Consider the following 14097-nt stretch of genomic DNA (forward strand, 5'->3'; position numbering starts at 1 on the left):
GACCAGAGCACCTTCCTCCACACATTTTGGGAGTCTCCCACACTCCTTTTCGCAAACTCAAAACGTGCCATTTTGTTTTTTGCTGAAAGAAATGGCTTCCTTCTTGCCAATCTGCCATAAAGCCCAACTTTATGGAGGGTACGGCTTATTGTCCTCCTATGTACAGATACTCCAGTCTCTGCTGTGGAACTCCGCAGCTCCTCCAGGGTTACCTTAGGTCTCTGTGCTGCCTCTCTGATTAATGCCCTCCTTGCCCGGTCTGTGAGTTTTGGTGTGTGGCCGTCTCTTGGCAGGTTTGCTGTTGTGCAATGTTCTTTCCATTTGGTTATGATAGATTTGATGGTGCTCCTAGAGATTATCAAAGATCTGGATTTTTTTTGTTGAAACCTAACCTTGACTTGTACTTCTCATCATTGTCCCTTACTTGTTTGGAGAGTTCCTTGGTCTTCATGGCAGTGTTTGGTTAGTGGTGCCTCTTGCTTAGGTGTTGCAGCCTCTGGGGCCTTTCAAAAAGGTGTGTATATGTAATGACAGATCATGTGACACTTAGATTGCACACAGGTGGACATCATTTTACTAATTATATGACTTCTGAAGGTAATTGGTTGCACCAGAGCTTTTTATGGGCTTCATAACAAAGGGGGTGAATACATACGCACATGCCAATTATCAATTTTTTATTTCTGAATAATAGTTTTATGTATATATTTTTCTAATTTTACTTCACCAACTTAGACTATTGTGTTCTGATCCATCACATATAATTCAGATTAAAAAAACATTGAACTAAAGGCTGTAATATAACACAATCGGTAAAAAGCCAAGGGGGTGAATACTTTTGTAGGGCACTGTATATAGATAGATAGATATTTCTATATTTATATCTCTGAATACCTACAGGGTACAGTCTGTGAATATGCAGATTATTGTCCAGCCTCAATTTAGCTTTGAAATGAATATAACATTTTGGATGCCCAGTTTTCCCAGGAGAGGAATTGGGCTGCTCCCAGTACTCCTAGGGTAGCAGTGTTTGGGCTCAAAGCACTACAAATTAAATTAGGGAGGTCAATACTGCATGTCTATAGTCTGGCTATGCTATTATTTCATGAGTTAATAGCCTGAGGTTTTAGAGTCTTAGCTGCTAATCACTTTATCAGGAATGTATATTGGCCATCCTCTTCAACTGAGCTATTTACGACCCAGTATCTGTTCATTCTCTGGATTGCTCATTCCTGCAAGGCTGGCAGTTTTATTAGGGTTTCCAGACTGAAATTGTGGATTGGGTAATGGAGATGCAGTTTCTTTTTAGTCAAGTCTGTCAGAGGTTTCGCCAGGCTACTGTCGCTGCATACAAACTTCCTGTCATGACTCTGCAGTAATACTTTCATGCCCTCTGTCTCTTACCTGGTTTGTGTATCAGCCTTAGGGCTTGCACTCTCACACCTGCATGGTTAAGTAATCTTCTCTCAGTGTGGCTCCACTCTAGCCTCAACAGGAACCACTATTTAACACTGTGTTCTCTAAGCCTGCCTTGCCGAGCATTATTGTGCGTATGGTTTCCTGTTTGCCGCGTGCTCTACGTCTGTCTGTTACCGATCTTGGCTTATTCTAGACTATCCCTGCTTGTGACCCTGACCTTCGGCGTGTTCTCTGTCTATCCTTGTCTGCTAGTTGCCCCGACCTTTGGCTTATCTCCTTACAATCCCTTGTTGTCCTGGGCTGCTGCTTCCTCTCTATCCTCCTGCAGCCTACCGTGAGCATGAGCTGGGAGACCCTGGAGGCCGCGACCTGGAGTCAGTTGCAGTGCAGTCCATCCTCACCACTAGAGGCACTGGTGAACACCTGCTGGCTCTTAGACTCTGCCCCCTGGGCAATCTTATGCTCTAGCTCCCAGTGGGATCCGTGTTGGTGCTCCAGAGGACCTGCCTTCCTGAACCATCCATAGTTCCATCCGCAGCAGTCAGCTGTAGGGTCCACTACCTTATCGGTGCACTCCTGACTCCAACGGTGTGCATCTGTTACCTGGACTTTGTCCCGAAGAATGACATAACCTGCTTTTTGGTTTGAGGGGTAGGCCAGACCATGATGACCTCAAACTTTCCTGTCTCGGGTCTCAGGGTGCCTACTCCTACCTGGTGTCCCAAGTACTGGACATCCCTATCTGAAACTTACTGGGTTTGACAGTCAAATTGCTTGTGACAGGTGCACTAGGTGTTCTTCCCAAATAGGGCTGAACACAGTGATGTCATCCAGGTAGGCTAAATAAGAAAGAATATCTCCGCGCTACCAGGACAACAATAAACAATGGAACACTAGCTGCAGCAGACACCAAACTGGTCAAACCGCACCAACAATAAGTAAATAAAAATCAATATATGGTGTCGCGCTCTATTGAAAAAATGGGTACCATAAAGTGCTAAATTAGTTAAAGTGCTATATAAAGTGACATTGCATGTGCAAAATTGCATAAAACGCATATATAGTGACAACGTATGTCCAAATTTGCATAGAAATGCATAAAAATGCTAAATAATCACATAACCTTCAAGTTGCAAAAAACACATATAAAGTGACATCGCATGTGCAAAATTGCATAGAAAACACATAACATTGCTACATAAATCGTACAACCTTCAAATTGCATAGAATAAAAAGGTGCTAATGCTAAAAAAATATGAGGTAGAGTCCAACAGTGCACAAGAATAGAGAAAATTATAAAATAAAATAGAAAATGCATAAAATTGCTACATAGGGAGGCGCATGCGCGGCGGCTCTATGAACAGTCGCATGTTCTGGGAGCTCCGCACCGCTCCAGCCTGCGTTCTCTGCCACAGTGATCATCAGTGAAGAATTTCGCCGATCGGACCCGCACATCTCTCCCCTAAGACTCCAGGGTCCACCCTGCATGATCGGGGGCACTGCAAGATGGGATTTATCCTGACATCTCGACTCCGGACCTCCGTCCCCGGCCCAAATGGCGGCCGCCATCCCTCCACGAGGCCCAGCACAGAATCCAGAGGAATCCATGGCAGATTCTCCAGCCCAAGACTCACACACAGAAGGACCGCTTCTCCCAACAGTGAGTAATCTTCAGGACATGCTATTATCCCCCACAAATACGGAATCCCTGATTGGCAGGACTCTAGATGGTCCCCCCATTACCCCAATGGATGATTTCATTAATACTTTAGACCATCCAGGAGCTCATGCTGGTTCTCCCATATGTATCCCCACAGACTTTTCATCTTTAATGGAGACTTTCTCTAAAATGCTCTCCAGAGGTCTGGCCCATACTGCTTCACAAATTACATCCACGATACAGGCAGACCTGCATCACCTGGGAGCCAGGATTGAAGCGATCGAAGCCAAGACCGATCAAACAATTGCCACTGCCAATCAGAATACTAACAGGATCCAAGAACTACATGAACAGCTAGACATAGCGTTCTCCAAAATTGACGATCTCGAAAATAGATCGCGCAGACATAATTTCAGACTGAGAGGCCTTCCTGAGTCGTTCAAGGAAACCGACAAAATCGTTCGTTCATTCATTAAAAATCTCATTCCTGACATCCCAGATTACCGTCTGGAGTTGGACCGGGCGCATAGGGCTCTCCAAGCACCTCGCCAAGATGGCCTGCCCAGAGACATAATGGTGAAGCCCCACTTTTTCAGTGTTAAAGAGGAGGTCATGCGTAAAGCTAGGGAAGCAGAAAACCTTTTCATACAAGGTCACCCCATACAAGTATTTGCCGACCTTTCTCCTTATACAATACAAAAACGGAGATCCTTAAAACCACTCTTGCAAATCCTGTCTCAAAAATCAATCATTTACAGATGGTCATTCCCCTTTTGCCTTAACTTTACCTACTTGAACAAATCTTACGGCTTCACAAATTTTGCAGATGGAGAACACCTGCTGCTTCAACTGGGCCTCATATTCCTCACTCCTCCTTTGGCTCCAGCTCTAGACCCCAAGACACCAATCTCAGCGAAAAGACCTCCACCCATGAGCCCTATTAAACCCCTGTGGTACAAGCAACAAGCTAAGAGATCTAAAGATGGTCGCCCACCTTAACGAGATTTCTGCAATCAAACCTTTATCCCTCTTTTGAGACTTCACTGTCAGGTTTTGGGTCATTGAATCTGTATGCCACCTTTACACACCTTGCTGGGCTCGGATCTGACCCACCTACTACGGTGTGGGAATGACATTTTTCCCCGCATCCCAGACTCTCTGTTCGCTACTGACTGCCTACTCCCCCCCCCCTTTTTTTTTCCTCTTCCCCCTGGGGTTATTGTTTTCTTATGCCTCCAAAACATTTTCCTATTTTTCTTGGCGGAATGGCTGCAGCGGCAGCACTTCACCTCCACTTGTCTCGGAGTGGCATTTTCCCCCACTTGGAGACTGCATAACAACCCCCGTTTGGGGTTTCTTTTTCTGGGAAAAACGTGGGGAGGGTGGCATGTTGCTTCACCCTCCTGCAAGGAAACTTAGGTTCTACATATGTTGTAATTTTATTGCTTGTTTCATATTTACACTCAGTGTTCTTGACTTGTCATGTCTCTCTTCCTCAGGTTCGGCCTCTTCTACTTCCTATCTTCTTCCTTCTCACCTTTCCATAGGGTCATTCAGAAGCTTATCACAACGCCTGCAGATACATCATCAAAATCCCCAGGTATCCTTGGTTTGACATATAACCCCAGATAAAGGTAAGAGTTTTTGGGAAGATGCGCATATCCCCCCCCTCTTATCCGTGGACTCTGACACCCATACATCTCCCCCCATATGTATCGCTACACACAACGTTCAAGGATTAAATTCCCCAGTTAAGAGACGAAAACTGTTTAACCTCTATAAATTGCAAAAGGTTGAGGTCCTATTATTACAGGAAACACATTTCCCGTCATCATATAACCCTTCCTTTTTGCACGGGTACTATCCCCAATTTTATCTATCCAAAGCTGACAATAAAACTAAAGGCATAGCCATATGTTTTGCAAAACACCTGAAATTCTCCCCAACCAATATCATACGTGATCAGGCAGGCAGATATCTATTAGTAAAAGGCTCTATTGAGGGTACCCAGTACTCATTTGTATCGTATTATGCCCCAAACAAAGGCCAAGCCTCCTTTTTTTCCTCAATGATGTCCGCATTAGACCCGCTGCTAGAGGGGAAAATGATCATGGGTGGAGACACGAATCTCCCCTTTGATCTCTCCCTTGACAAATCGGGGTCAGGCCCCTCTCGATCAAGGAAACCCCCGAAACAGAGCACCAAGATAGCCTCCACATTGTATTCCCTGGGCCTGGTGGACATCTGGAGAGAATTAAATCCTAGATCCAAAGATTATGCTCACTACTCTGCCCCCCACCACCTGTACACTAGAATTGATCATATTTTTATCCAATCCCACAACATCACCTCAGCTGTTAAAGCAGTCATTAGAGACACCCCCATTTCGGACCACTCCATGGTTCTATTATACATGCAACACTCCCACAACCCTTGCAAAAAATTCATTTGGCGCCTTAATGAAGGGCTATTAAGCGACCCGGTCCAATGTTCGATTATTACACAGGAAATTCAAGAATGCTTCCACTTAAACAATAATGATGAAGTCTCCCCAGAAACATTGTGGGCAGCCCACAAAGCAGTTTTGAGAGGAAAGATTATCCAAATTACCTCACGACTTAAAAAGGAACACAGAGTAGACATCTGCAACCTTAAAAGAGAATATCATTGAGCAAGGCACATAAACGACACCCCACTAAAGAGTCTCTCGAATCCCTGGAGTCAATTCGGACGTCGCTAAATCTAGCACTCACCATTGAGGCTGAGAAACACCTAAGATGGTCAGGAGCTCGATTTTACTACCAGGCAGACAAAATAGGAGCCAAATTTGCAGCCAAACTTTCCCCTCGGCCTCGCTCCCATACTTTCCCCAAAATACGATCTCAGACGGGGGAGCTCACACAAAACCCGCGCCGCATCATGGAAACATTCCATGAATTTTACATCTCGCTATATAAAAATGAGCATTCAGATACCCAGCCTCCCATAGCGGAATTCCTGAACAATATTCCTCTCCCAAAACTATCTTCCGAACATTCTGACCTCCTAGACGACCCAATTACCGAATCGGAAGTCCTCAAGGTGATAAAGCAGCTTAAACAAAATTCAGCCCCAGGACCAGATGGATTTTCAGTTGGTTACTACCAAATATTCGCCACCACTTTAGTCCCTTATATGGTCAGATTCTTCAACTCTCTCAGGTCGGGTTCTCCCCTGGATAAAGCCCTAAACTTAGCTTTCATTTCGGTTATTCCGAAACCTGGTAAAGACACTTCCCTGGTATCAAATTATCGTCCTATCTCTTTAATCAACAACGATCTAAAAATCTTTTTTTTTTTTTTCTTACCACATCAGAGAATAGTGTCTGGAAACTTATTCAGCTTGACGTTCATTTACAGACCTCTTAAATTCACATCATAGTGGCAAAAATGTTCTTATTTCTTAAGATTGCCTCTCTTAATATACTCTGTTCTTTCCCTACAAAGGGTTTCCTTTAATATAACCATCCAATCTCTTACTGTGGGGGGTTCCTTTGATTGCCATCTTAATGCGATTGTTTTCCTTGCTTGGAATAGAACTCTCAGAATTGCCAGTGTAGTACTCTTCCTCTCCCCCTGTATCCGTCTATACCCCAAGATGCATACTTTAGCCTCTTTCTCCAGTACGATCCCAAATATATCTCTCAAACTATCAATCACCCCCTCCCAGTAGCGAAACAACTTGGGACATCTCCACATCATGTGAATGAGGTCCCCCGTCCCCCGGCATCTAGGACATCTATCATCAGATCTTCTTCCAAACAAAGAGACGTTTAGGTGTATAATAAGCTCTGTTTAACAACATCAAGTGTAATATCTTCTGTGGGGGGAGACTGATATCAACGATCCCATCTCTAAGATTCTCGTCCACTGAGCCTGTGTTATAACCCCCACATCCTCTTCCCACCTGACTTTTACATCATTGAGTAAGTCTTCACTGTTGGCTTCTTTACTCAATTGATTGTAAATCTTGGATATTAACCCCTTAGTCGGGGCTACCTGCAATATACTATGAAGTAGGGGCGTTTCATTCCATACTAAACTATAGTTCCTAAATTGAGTTTTAAGAGCGTGTTCTAGCCAAAGGTACGTATAAAAGGAGCCCGGGGACAGGTTGAATTCACTTTCCAACTCTGAGAATTTCTTCAGAGTATTACCACTATACAGTTGTCTCAACTTTTTAATACCTTTTCCTCTTCCCACTCTCTTACTTTTCCTATCTTATGGATTTCCTGCAAATTTTGATTATTCCAAATGGGAGTATATTCATTGCACCCATTATATCTCATCTGGTTCTTGACTGTTTTTCATACTTTAATTAACATTATAATTGTTGGATAGGTTTTGTAAAATGAGTTTGCTTCTAGGGCTTCTATTAATGTATTATGTGAGGCGCCCATTAATACGATTCTACCATTTGGGGTACCCCCTTCCGGGGCTCCGCACCCCATTAACTGCTGCAGTTGGGAAGATAAAAAGTACCGCTGAGGATGGGGTAGAGCAAAACCACCCTCCCGTAGCGGGAGCTGAAGTACCCGTATTCTGGCTTGTTTCCCTTTCCATATCAGTTCCCTGAACAGGCTCTAGATTTTGTTGAACCACTTCTTGCAAATCCACACAGGAGAATTATGCAAAACATACAGCAATTGTGGCAGCCAAATCATTTTTATCAAACTGCATCTTTCTGCCACTGATAAAGGAAAACGTTTCCATATCCCTATCTTTTGTTTGAATTTCGACAAGAGTGGGAGAAGGTTTTTACTAATGTATTGGTTAGGATCCCTAGTCATGATGATTCCCAGGTATTTCAATGCGTCCCCTATTACCAACTGGCGCATTTCTTGCACTGTTATCAAATCGATGGGGTCTATGGGTAATAACCCGGACTTTTCCCAATTTATCTCAAGTCAAAGCTGCCGAACAACTCCACCATTCTCATTGCCTTTGAAAGTGATTTGCTCGTATCCCCCAAAAAAAGCAAGATATCGTCCGCGTACAGCGCGATTTTATCCTCACCCGTCCTTCTCTGGAAGCCGACTATCTCAGAACTCGCTCTTATAGAAATAGCCAGGGGTTCCATCACCAAGGCAAAGAGCAGGGGGATAGTGGGCACCCCTGTCTGGTTCCCCTCTCTAGTTCAAACCAGTCTGATAGGTCATTATTAACTTTTAGTCTTGCCTTGGGTCTATCATAAAGCATTTTAATCCATGCAATAAAAACGGCGCCAAAACCAAATTTCTCCAACACTCGCCAGATGTAACCCCATTCCACACTGTCGAATGCTTTAGTCACATCTAACGTCAATATTGCTCTTGAGCCTTCATTATCCGTTGGGGACTGTAAGTTTAAGAAGGCCCTTCTAATATTCAAGCTTGTGGATCTGTTGGCAATAAAACCCGCTTGATCTATATGGACCAGCTTAGAGATAACTTTATTTAGTCTAGATGCCAAAACCTTAGCTAAGATCTTGGCATCACAGCACAAAAGAGAAATTGGCCTATAGGCGGACACATCAAGGGGATCCTTCCCCTCTTTCTGAATTACTATGATAGTTGCCTCCAACATTGATGCTGGCAAGTGGCTCCCCCTGATCGCCCCTCCCAGGGCTTTTAGTAGCTCTGGAATTAATACTTCGCCATACTCTTTATAGGCCTCAATTGGGAGCCCATCAGGGCCAGGGGATTTTTGGTTTGCCATACTGGCTATTGCTTGCTGGAGTTCTACAAGTGTAATTGGCATTTCCAATAAGTCCCTTTCTGCTTGCGAGATGGTCGGTATTACCAGGCCCTCCAAAAACTTCTCCATCACCCCGTCCATATCTTTTTTCTGAGTGGAATAAAGATTTCTATAGTAGTCCATGAATACTTGCACTATCTTTGAAGTCTTTGCTAATATATCTCCACCTGAGGACCTAACAGCAAGAACAGTCGACTGGGCAGAACTGGACTTTACCAACTGCACCAGCAGCTTTCCCACTCTTTCTCCCTCAACCCAAGAGGCCTGTCGCTGTAGGAGGCACCTGGTCTCCGCTTTCTGCATGACAACTACCTTGTAGTCTTGCTGTTTGTCTAGCCATGTTTTTTCCCTCTCAGGAGTCGGATCCATTATATAATTGCTTTCTGCCTCAAACACTTCTTTCTGAATTTTTTCTTCCCCGTTCATAGCCTCTTTATTAAATTTGGCCACCTGCTGAATTAGTACCCCCCTAAGGAAAGCCTTAAGAGCGTCCCACAGCCCTATAGGTGGCACTGTTCCTTCATTGATTTCTATAAAATCTCTCAATTTAGGGAGAACCCTGTTCGTTTCTTTGATTAATTCAAACCAGTACGGGTTAATTTTCCACTCCTTCCGGAGTTTGTTCCCTCCTAATTTCAGTGTTACCACAACCGGAGAGTGATCTGATATACCTCTTGGGAGATATGAAATTCTATCAGTAATCTGTAATGCTCTATTATTTCCCAGAACCAGGTCTATTCTGGATAGCACAGAGTGCGAGGCAGAATAGCATGAATATTGCAAAGCTTCTGGGTTCCTCACCCTCCACAGGTCTACTAGCCCCACTTCATCCAGAAATTGCCGCAGTCGGCTCTTCACATTAGGCTCAATAATAGACCGTACGGGAAATCTATCCAGCATCTCACTGAAATCACCCACTACTATAATCGGCACCCCTTCTTTATCTAGCAGGAATTCGTTCAATCTAAACATTACATCCAAATTAAAGGGGGGAGGAATATATATATTTGCCACTACGTACATACTACTATCAATTGAACAATGAAGGAAAATATAACGGCCCAATTCATCAATACAGAACTGCCTGCAGGAAAAGTTCACCCCCGTTTTTACCATAATGCTTACCCCCTACTATAGGAGGAGTGAACCGCGTGGAACTGACAATGATATTTCTTTGACTTTGATTGGTGAAGTGAGTTTTTAGTTAAATGAGTTTCCTGCAGGCAGATTAGTTCCACGCCACAGCTCTCCATTGTGGACAGAACTGCCATCTTTTTGCGTGGAATGCCTAATCCCCTGACATTCCAGGATCCTATTTTTAACATTTTAGCTTGCATCTAAATACCAGAGGAAGACAAGTACTAATCTAAAGGGTATATCCATCAAAAAGAAAAAAAAAAGAAGACCAAATTCATTAAAAATATAATACCTTAACACCCCTCTACTATGCAGTATTTTGACACGTGTATTCCAATCACTTCTCCTGCTAAAAACCATGGTGACTTTAAATAATGTGGGCAACTTAATACCCCTCTTCTATATAATATTTTAAATCGGGCGTTCCCTGGCCCCTCCATTCCAAAATCAAAAATAATTTTAAATAGTGTGTCCAACATAACCAGTGTAGGTTTCAAATATTTTCCTATGATCCTAAGATTGTGTATACTCCTAGATCTAACACAAATGATCCTCTTCAGTGTTCTAATATTCCTACTTGTAAGTGCTTTTAACCCAACCTTCCCTATTATCAGTGTCTCAGCAATGCGTTTAGTGTCTCCCTCCTCCCCTCCCCCCAACCCAATACCCCTCACCTAACTGAAAAACCCTCCCTACCCCCCCCTCCCACCTCCCCTCCCGCCTAACCAGGTAAACACCTGGGGTTTTTAAAGTGACCAGATCCCATCCTACCTGTTCCACACATTTACACACATAACTCATTCCCACTCACCTCACCTCATACAACGGCTGTGCTTTACTCCCCCCTTCCCCTCTCCTAACCAAAATATTTAAAAAAAAAAAATCTGAGTCCCCCCAGAGATGTTACACGTAGCCTTGCAGGGTAGAGGAGGGCATATGTCAACTTATATTTTTGTAGAGTGCGTTTGGTCTGCATGAACTCCGCTCTATGTCTCTGCAGCTCTGGTGAAAAGTCAGAATTAAACGATATTTTAACACAGTTGAAAAATATATTTCCCGCTTCTCTTATTTTTTGCAGCAACCTCACTTTGTCCTTATAATTGAGAAACTTCATTATTAGTGGTCTAGGATATTCTCCTGCTGGCGGGGCCCTAAAAGGGACTCTGTGTGCTCTTACAATTGAAAACATTAATGAGAAAGATTCTCTTCCAAAAAGCTCGACTAGCCACTTTTCCAAGAACTCCGTGGGGCTAAGACCCTCACTTTTTTCAGGCAAGCCCACCACATTGTCCCTTCGGTTCCTATTCTCCATTTCCTCCATTTTGGAAGCCTGCATGGATATCTGTTCCTTCATCCTTTTCATATCCTTTAAAAGTGGGGAAATATCATCTTCTAGCTGACTGACCCTTCCTTCCAGGACTTTAGTTCTTTCTGCCGTTTTCTGTAAGTCCTGTCTAACCAATATCAGATCCTCTTTTACTCCCTTTATCTGTTCACAGAGCTCTTTAAGTGAATTGCTGCACACATTCACTGCTAGAAATATGTCCGTTATGGTTGGCTCTTTCAAGTGGGGGCAATATCGGCATAGTTGGATCAATTATTACGTCTACCGCCGCATTTTGATCATTAGGCCCCTGTCCCTTATTACTATGTATTTTAGATGGCACAGCTGGCGGTGTTGCAATAGATAGCTGGGTCAGGGCCTCAGTCTGGCCCTGACTTCTTCTACCCAATGTGCCCCCTTGTTGTGATTTAGTCTGCGATCCTTTCTTTGGTAGGGTCGAGGCGGGGGCGTGCGCAAATTGCTCCAATTTCGCTGCTGCTGCCGCAGACGTTCGTTGTGTAGCTTTTTCCTTGGCTGAACGTAAGTTCTGCATCCTATGTACTTTAACAAGAACCTTTTACAGTTACACCTTAGTAGCAGTATTTAAGAGGAATTAATTGAGGGGGGTTAAAGTATCTCCCCAGTTGTCAACTGATGCGGCTCAAAGGCAGCCTTTAGATTTTTATACAGATACAGCTTATACTAGAGCATCCAGAGAGGAGAAAAAGAGGGGAAAAAAAAAAACACCTTGTATCAATCCCTTTTGCACACAAAACTATCAGAATTTTATGCCCTTAAAAAATGACAGCAGCATCCTCAGGATTAAATAAGTGGGCAGCCCTCAGCCATACCAAAAGCACATGACCCAACGTGGTACTTACCAGACATAATGCTCAAACACCCACTACATCAGATGGCCATTGAACAAGCTTTAAAGGAATACATATCAATTAATAATACAACAGACATCTCCCCAATAACACTGTGGGAAGCTCATAAGCCTGTCTTGCGTGGTACAATACAAAGACAAATGGCACTATTTAAACGGGAACGCAAAAATCTAGCAAAAAAACTAGAACTCAATTTTAATGCAGCCTACATATCATTTCAAGATAATCCATCTCAGAGTACAAAATCTCATCTGGAAAAATCTAGATTGGAATACGATCTATTTCTCACTGAGTCAGTTGATAAATCCCTCAAACGCTCCAAACACAATTTCTACATGAAAACAAACAAACCAGGTACATATTTGGCTCGGGCATTAAATTCAACTAACAAATCTTTCAAACCAATACGTTTGAAATTATCAAAAAATGTTTACACTTGTAATCCAGTTAAAATAGTCCATAAATTTCACTCACATCTCACAACTTTATACAAGACAAACAATGAATTTAATCCTACAGAAGCTGAATCCTTCTTCTCAAAAATAACCTTACCTGAGTTATCTCAGAATCAAAAAAGCAGTTTGGATGAGCCTATAACTATAGATGAAGTTGCTAACGCCATAAAAGACCTAAAACTTAACAAAAGACCAGGCCCAGACGGCTACTCGGCTTTATACTATAAAACATTCTCAGAAATACTCTCTCCCATTCTCACTGAAACTTTTAACAAACTTCTAGATGGACATTCTTTTCGGCAAGAAACACTAATGGCAATTGTTTGTATGATCCCAAAACCCCTTTCTGATGATACTTCCTGTGTGAATTATCGGCCTGTCTCTCTGTTAAACCTCGATATTAAATTATTAGCAAAAATAATAGCAAAACGCCTCAATAGCATTATAGGAAAATTAATACATAGAGATCAAGTAGGCTTCATGCCAAATAGACAGGCAGGCGATAATATACGCAGGGCAGTGTTATTGGCACATATTGCTAAAAAACGGAAAATCCCTTTATGTTTTCTATCTCTCGATATTAAGAGGGCATTTGACACAGTATCCTGGCAATATATGCAATATTCATTACAAAAATGGGGTTTTGGACCCCACTTTTTAACATGGATCAAAGCATTATATAATAAACCCAAAGCCTATATAAAATATGCTGGATACAAATCTGAAGCCTTTAATATCGAAAGAGGTACCCGACAGGGTTGCCCATTATCTCCCTTATTATTTGCCCTTATACTCGAACCCATGGCCCAATACATCAGAACAAACCAAACTATAACTGGCATTGAAGTAGGAGGTATTACACACAAATTATGTATATTTGCAGACGATATATTACTTTTTCTATCATCACCACAGGTCTCTGGTCCTAACTTAATACCAGCTCTTGATGGATTTGCAGCCCTATCCGGCCTTATGATTAATCCTAAGAAATGCCTAGTGCTTAATATTTCACTCACAAACATGGAATTGATCCCGGCTAGGGCTGCACTCCCATTCACATGGGCAGAAAAATCAATCCCATATCTTGGAATTCATTTAACAGCATCTCATTCTGACTTATTCTCAACCAATTATCCTCCTGTATTAAGACAGATCACAAATCTAATAAAACAATGGTCGCAACTTCCTTTATCCTGGATAGGGAAGATTAATGCAATCAAAATGACTATTCTACCCAAATTGCTTTATCTATTCAGAGTCCTCCCTATTCCAATTCCTTCCTATTTTTTGAGAATAGCACAAAAAAGAGCAACTTCGTTTATATGGGGCTCTTCTAAACCACGTATACCTATACACACACTACATCTTCCCAAAAATAAAGGAGGCCTGGGATACCCTAATTTTACTAACTACTACAGAGCAGCACATTTGGCCAGTC

General features: G+C 42.7%; 1 protein-coding gene across 1 annotated transcript in view; it reads right to left on the reverse strand.

The window, feature by feature from the left end:
• Positions 1-14097, reverse strand: part of NAGLU (N-acetyl-alpha-glucosaminidase) — a 361395-nt gene that overhangs the window by 169373 nt on the left and 177925 nt on the right. The gene's annotated exons all lie outside the window — the stretch shown is intronic.

Source organism: Aquarana catesbeiana, linkage group LG12 (genome assembly GCF_042186555.1).
Source record: "Aquarana catesbeiana isolate 2022-GZ linkage group LG12, ASM4218655v1, whole genome shotgun sequence".
Taxonomy (NCBI): Eukaryota; Metazoa; Chordata; class Amphibia; order Anura; family Ranidae; genus Aquarana; species Aquarana catesbeiana.